The sequence below is a fragment of the Pinus tabuliformis genome, chromosome 5_2 (genome assembly GCF_031772625.1).
Source record: "Pinus tabuliformis cultivar Carrire ecotype Pingquan chromosome 5_2, CPIR1, whole genome shotgun sequence".
NCBI classification, from domain to species: Eukaryota; Viridiplantae; Streptophyta; class Pinopsida; order Pinales; family Pinaceae; genus Pinus; species Pinus tabuliformis.
The window spans coordinates 632950416-632958017 of NC_142306.1; the positions used below are offsets into that span (position 1 = coordinate 632950416).

The 7602-nt window shown below is 36.2% G+C and overlaps 1 pseudogene; it reads right to left on the bottom strand.

Moving 5' to 3' along the window:
- Positions 1 to 886: 886 nt before the first annotated feature.
- On the bottom strand, positions 887 to 5925 carry LOC149160632 (nucleobase-ascorbate transporter 6-like; annotated as a pseudogene).
- Between the last annotated feature and the right edge of the window lie 1677 nt (positions 5926 to 7602).

Consider the following 7602-nt stretch of genomic DNA (forward strand, 5'->3'; position numbering starts at 1 on the left):
ATGATCATGATGCATAAAATGCATAAGAAAAAAATCCTCAATATGTAGAACATAATAAAGAGTACAAAAGAATAGATGACAATGCCCAAAAGCAATCTGTGATACATTGCATGGAATGCCATCTGAAAAGTCGTACTATAGTTTTCGTTACTTTTCCAATGTCATTTCATTTTTGCTGCAATAATTTCCATGCACTCATTTTGGAAGAAAATCATGAAGCTAAAGTTAATGGTAAGCCTAAAGTGCCCTGTCAACAGGAGTTGAAGTCTTTATTTCAAAGGCAAACAACGTTTACCAAAAAAATTATATTTTAAACATGTGTTATGAATAACTAATAATTCTCGCATTATGTGTGGAGAATATCAGAAAGCAATTGTACTGCTAGTTCCTACTAATGCCTTTGCAAGGGGGCTTAAGATATCATTACTATAAAATGACTCTATATGACTCTCGAGTTCCAGATAAATGCTCATTGGCTCAATTTGAAGCACTAACAACAAAAACATTTTGTTGCATCTTCAAAAGTACTTACAAAAATAAACTACTCTATGCACAACATGCCTCTTTTGAATTGGAGTCAAGATAGCATATTGACCACTCTGAGAGTCTGAAATGTACTTTTCCTTTTCATTATTCTCCTTTTGCTGCTTACCAAGAGCGGTGATCTTGAAGTGCTCTGAAAATGATTGACTAGGGCACAGAGGCATCCATTTGAGATAATTCGTGAAAGCAGTTCCCTATCAAAGTAATAGATATAAAATATAGACATTTAGATTTCACACTCTGAAATTGTCTCTTTCTGAATTGAAGACACTCTAATTATTCTCCAAATGCACCAAGGCTATTGATAAAACAGAGACCCCACCTCTAAAATAGAGTTTCATCCTTAGACAGATGGGAAAAACTTGGTAAGGTTGAAAGGGAGAGCATAAAACTCTTCACTTCTAGGATCGGTTTTGAATGAAAGGAACTTATACTACCAATGATGGCCTCTGCCTTTCCTTGTTGAACTCTCCCCCATATGTAGAGTGTTATCCAAAAACAATGCTACACTTCCAGCAACTAAAGGTGGTGACGAGAAAATGACATTGATAGTGTCATTGAACTATTAAAAAAGCCATTCAAAAATGTTTAAAGTTAAAAACATTGAAAATTTGAAGAATGAAGGGAATGTTGCCACAACGAACTGCTAGCCAAAAAATTTCAATTTAGTCCCTGAAAGAAGTTGTAAGAACCCTACCCATCGTCCATGAGTGTGGATTAGATCATGACCAGAAGAAACTGTAAATTCATTGAAGTACTGTGGTACCGATAATCCCAAAAACAGAGAGAAGCCCAAGATGAACTTCGTCCTGAAGCTATTTAGACTACAAAATTGAAGGAAACTGAGACCCCCACTAGCTGCTCATCAAGAATACAAAAAATTTCAGACATGAGGCAAAACCCAAAGAATTGTTGTTCTACCCTACAATTTTAAAGCTGCATCGTACAAACTGTTAGCCAATATAGGTACCCAATGAATTGTTGTTTTACCCTAATATGTTGAAATTGCATTGTACAAACTAAGTGTCTGCCAATATGAGTTAACCTTAAGGTTTTATGCATACATCCATTATACATTATGGCAACAACTAAGATACTACTAGTTGACTGACTTTGCAGCTCAACACATAGGATTTGTGTACATTGTATACATACCAACATAACCAAAGAGGAGACAATACACGGCAGCGACAATGGGTGCTGGAATAGAAGCAAAGATTGCTCCAAATTTTCCTGGAACACATTAACATGAAATTAACAATGCAAAATCCTAGACTAGGGAATAAACCCCAATATGAGAACAATATCACAACTTGAGTTGATTATCACCAAGAACAGAGAAGAATACCATAAATCCTACTGATATCTAGAGCACCTTGCGACTCCCAACTCGTGTCAACCCCAAAAGACCAGAATTCTCACTACAAATTCCTAAGATAAGACAAATTTCAGAGCTAGTATTTCCAAAAATCGGTCAAGTTGCCTGGTTTTTACACTGATACTGTGGACCCATTTCCAGTTCCAAACATCCCATCCAATAAAATTCCAATTCCCTATAGAGAGTACCATTACATTCCATCAACGACAATGATACAATCTTCCAATTACCTGAAGACATAAGGGTGAAAGCAACGAATCCATTTCCTTACCTGCCAGCCTATACCATGGCTGATGATAGATGGAGGGGGAGGTGTGGCACGTGCAAACCTTGAAACAACATAGAATGTACCAGTAGACTACAAATTTATGAAAGAAAAAAATAGTAGTCAATACCCAATTTTGTTTTTAAATAGAAACCCATAGATAACTATCAAAAATGTCAACATGATAAAGAAAATAAAAGAGAAGAAAGAATATCTGATATATGGCAAGCTGGCAGACATCAACAAGAGACACAAATGCCGCAGCCATCATTGCAAAAGACTGTCCTCCATCAAAAATAGGTCCTCCCCACTGAAATGGATATGGAACACTTATCCTGCAGAATAATAAAGACCATGCTGAGAATTTGCATGAGAACGTACTGTATGAAGTGACATGACAATTAGTATGCATGCTTCTTGTAAGAATGCATACCATTTGGCACCACTAACTAGTCTAGAATGGTCTGTTCGACAATGGGCTTGGGTCTTTTGAGGGGTATGTTTGTATGCTCCACCTACAGTGAGAATATGGGCATATGCCCACACAATAGCAGTTGTAGTTATGATGGCAAAACACTCAAATAAAGGCTTCTTACGAGTCTTGATATGTTGACCATACTAAAAGGGAGGACAAAAGAGTTTAATCAGTGAGTTTCATTCTGCAACAAATTAGTGCCACAATCTTTCCAACTACAAATAATTTAATACAACAGATTTAAAAAAGCATGGAAAGACTAGGAACAGGATATATGATATATATCTAGAGAGATACACTCTAGAAGTTTACACATAATGGTAATTGGTTAATTCCTTACCTGTGAAAAGAAGACCAGTGCAATAAGCTGTGGAAGCCCTATTTCAATGCATTTCCCCACCTGTAAATAACATCAGAGTACAACACTTCATTTGACTTTTTTTTCAAAAAAAGAGGATATATTTTCAAACAAAACGGAAATTCAAATAGAATAGATATTACAAAATATACATCCAAACATAAATTTGAAGGCAGGTAATATGGATATCCAAACGTATGGGTGTTTGGTGAACAGAAGAAATTCCAAGTTTGACGCGAAAAACCTATCAATCTATTGAAAATTGCAAAACTGGTTTCGATAGGACCCAAAACTTATTATTGTAAATGCAAGTTTAACTGGTTGAAAGTTAAAATAAAAACTAAGAGTTGGGCTATTAACTAATAGCTGAATAAACTGACATGATTTGGTTGAAGACATATGAGGTCAATTTTAGTGAGTTAAAGTTCATTAAATTGACAACACTTGAGTCAGGTCATTCTTATGCTAGTCACTAATACTTTTACTGCATGCAAATATTTCTGAAATACATTTGAACCAAATGAAAGGACTTCATCTATGCTAGCTACTCAAGCTATAAAGTGTATCAGCGCAAGTAATATCAAATCCACTGGATTCAAAAAGATTCAGTAGCTATGTCATTTAGTCATTATAGCTTAAATTTTCACAAGAGAAGTTTCAAAACAAATTGGAAATAATTCTTTTCAGAACTTACCATGATCCATTTGTGAAACAGTCCAACTCCGAACACTGCTTATTACTAATGTGATTAATATTAATAAAGATGGTACATAATATGCGATTGCGTTAAAAATTTAAACCTTAAATATATATTAGACTATATAATAAGGAGTAAATCAGGACGAATCTAAGTCAAACATTTCTGAAACATTTTTTATTCATAATACATTTCCCAAAAACATTTTCTGTTACATCTAGTTTATGCAATATATTTCATCCTGAGTATCTGTGTAAAAGCAGGTGTTAAGTTCCAACCAAACTATCTGTCTAGAAATCACCTACGATGCAGAAAAGCACATACTGCCTCCATTCAAAAGAAGAGTCTGCAGATATCAAATCAAAATATCTATTGCTTCAAGATAAATGAAAGTCCAACAGATGGACCTTGTTTAATAGAAATAGTCATCAAGCCCGTAATTATCGAAGCAATATGAGTGCTATTCAAGTTAGCTAGCATACCTAAGCAGGTCCTTCTGTTCCAAACCAGTTGTAATCACATTGTAATTTTGAGTACCCTGTAACTTTCCATATTAACAAACAAAAATGCTGGACTAGGGCACTCAAGCTTAGGAATTCTAGAATCTATACCCATATAACTCAAATGCAATTATGGCATTCATTGAAATTTGAAGCATATGAATTCTATTCAAGCAAATAGAAAATTTGTTTAATATCGAGTGCAATAGAGATCAACTTCTGAAATAGAATTTGTTTAAGCCAAGTGAACATAACAGAAATGGTGCTCAGTGTCCACTTACCCCCAGGAACCCAAGTTCATTAAGCCCAAGAGCAATAAGAGTTACTAGCGGAACTGTTGAAAGAGGACTCGGATACCTGACACACACCATGCCATCAAGACAACAAAATCAGGATCTACAGACTGTAAATCCTTATTACATGTAGAAAATTTGAATGAAATTACTTGAGAAAATGCATAGAGATCAAACCAACCTTAAAACAACAGCCCACATACCACTGAATCCCAGGATGATTTGCAGTGTTTCGACTTCTTGAACCAAGATTGGATCTACTTAAATTTGATCGACTTCTACTTTTGTTATCATATATATGAATACTTCTATCATAAAACTGAGTGTTTGCAAGAGGTTGCATAGATTTCAGTGAGTTCATCTACTAAAATAAGAGTAGAATGGGTACGCAGTAAAGAGATAATTTTGATAAACACATGCCATACAAGTAGGACAACCCATAGTGAGATTGGAATGGAAACTCATACCATACGGGTCAGGTAGATCATAAAGTGACCCAAATTAAAACTAATGCCATAGAGGTGGAGAAAACAGTAAACTACAGTGGGATTGGAATCGAAACTCATGCCATAAATGTGAAGCTGACCACAGAGAAACTCAAATTGAAAATTATGCTATAAGATTGAAAATTATGCAATAAGAATGGGGCAAACAAAAGAGAAATTGGAATTTAAACGTATCCCATACAGGAGGGGAAGCCTAAAAAGAGACTTGAATTGAAACTTGTGCCATGCAGATGGACCAAACTATAGAGTGATTGGAATTAAAAATCAAGCCGTAGAGGTGGAGTAGACTAGCTGCGACAACCCAGAAAGAGATTTGAATTAAAATTTGTGTCATACATTGAGACGAACCACAAAGAGACTCAAATTGAAATGCATGCCATACAGGTGAAGCGAACAATAGAAAATTGCAATTGAAACTCATACCATACCAGTGGAGCAAACCACAAAGAAATTGGAAATGAAACTCGTCCATAAAGGTAATTGAATTGAACTGCATGCTATACGGATAGGGCAGAGCATGGAGAGAATGGAAATGGAAATCATGTCACATAGGAGGGGTCAAACCATAGAGAGACTGGAATTGAAACTAATTCCAAATAAGTGTAGCATGCCAAAGGAAAGTGGAAATGGAACTCGTGCCAGCTAGCAGATGATAGAGAAATTGGAAATGAATTCATTCATTATAGGTGGAGAGGCCATAATGAAGTTTGGATTGTAACTCATGTCATAAAGGACGATAAAGGAATTGGAAATGAATTCATGCAATATAGGTGGAGAAGGCCACAATGAAATTTGGATTGTAACTATGTCATACAGGACCTCATTGCCTCAATATAAAGCATTTAATTAAATAAGTCACAGAGAAATTACCTTGGGCATCCTTATCGATTATAGGTTCAGGACATAACATAATTGTAAGTAAACAGAGAAATTATCGAATGCTTGCAGACAGACTGACAGAATTTGTACCTGCAAATAGAGTATACTGAGAATGATAGAATGATTTCTCCCTTTTTGAGAACTGAGAGTATACTGAGAATGACTGAATGATTTCTCTCTTTCTGAGAAACTGAGAAAGAGAAATCAGTCCTTACCTAACTTAATGAAATGGAGGCAAAAAAGTATACAAACATCCTTTGGCACGTTCGAATTTTTTGTCCTACATTTCCTCTCATCACTCCCAAAGTCTCTGCAAAACTTTTAAGCACTGCCTTAAAATAAATTGACGGATAAACAGATACAGAAATGAACGAGAAAACATAAGACAAATACAGAAACCGAAGCTTCACATCTCATATTCTCCGTCCATGGCGAACCTTTCTTCACCTGTTAGCAATTTTTTTAAGTAGGTCAAAACGATTAAGCAAGAACGACCAAATAATCTAAATGCAATCTCTATGGTGAAAGCTCTTGGGGTTTTCCATGTCTTCACTGTGAAATCAAAGCAATGAATAAAAATTGTCTGGGAAGTACTGAAAATACCAAACCATTCATCATCAACCTGGACTGAGATGCGATAAAGGGGAGATGAGTTCGGGGTTTCCAAGCCCCACTATGCTGATTTTCCTCCACTACTAAAATCACTAAGGGAGTAGCCAGATGTTCTGCATGTTGTTACTTTTTGGAGAGCGAGAAGAATTGGACATAGCATAACAAGGGAGATGGTCCTCTGTAACATAAATACTATAGCCAGATGTCAAAAAAATATTTTGAGGCCAGATGTCAAACAGAAAAGCATATACCAGATGTCAATCAGAAAATGAAAAAGTAGACGACTAAACTCATTCAAAGGGAGGCCTATCGGCCTAAAAATGTCAGGCTAAATTGGATATCCTAATACTAGAATTTCAAGCTAAATTGGAGACCCTGATATTAGAGTTGCTAACCTAAAGTGAATAACCTGATACTAAAGTGGAGAACAATTATATTATTTATGTTGTTTTCCCCTCACAATTCCCCTTACTGGTAAAACAAGATTAGGGCATGTGGGCTAGTGATTTTGAACTCACAATTATGGGTTGATGTAACAGCCCTGGTAAAAAATCCATGTAAAAACTAATAAAGTGATCAGGGGCTCAAGTTTATGTTAAAAAATAAAAATGTCAGAATTTTGTCAAACTCGACTTTAGATCGAAGAGCTCACCATTCTGAATCCAACATTGTGAACGACACTCAAAATGAAAAATTTAGAGCAAGTCAAAGTTCAAGTTTGACTTGCCTACATGGCAGGATTAAATGACGTGGCAAAGGTCCCAGTGAATGAGGAGGTGCCAAGTGGCAGGCTTCCATTGGCCCTTGCATATCGCATATCCTGGCGCAGGCAGGTTGCGATGCAATCTAATCGCAATCGCAGATGGATGAGTATTACGGAAATCAGCCCTCGGGAGGTTGGATTGTGATGCTATATCGCAATCGCAGGAAACACAAGTTCCACTTAAGACTGCCACTGGTTCTTCACCGATTGCGATGAGCAATAATGCCCTAGGCGTGATATGTTATGTGTTACAATTTATATGTCGTTGGGTCCACCGATACCATCGATTAATGTTTCCGCCCTGATTGCCGATTGCAAAATGCGATAGTTCCC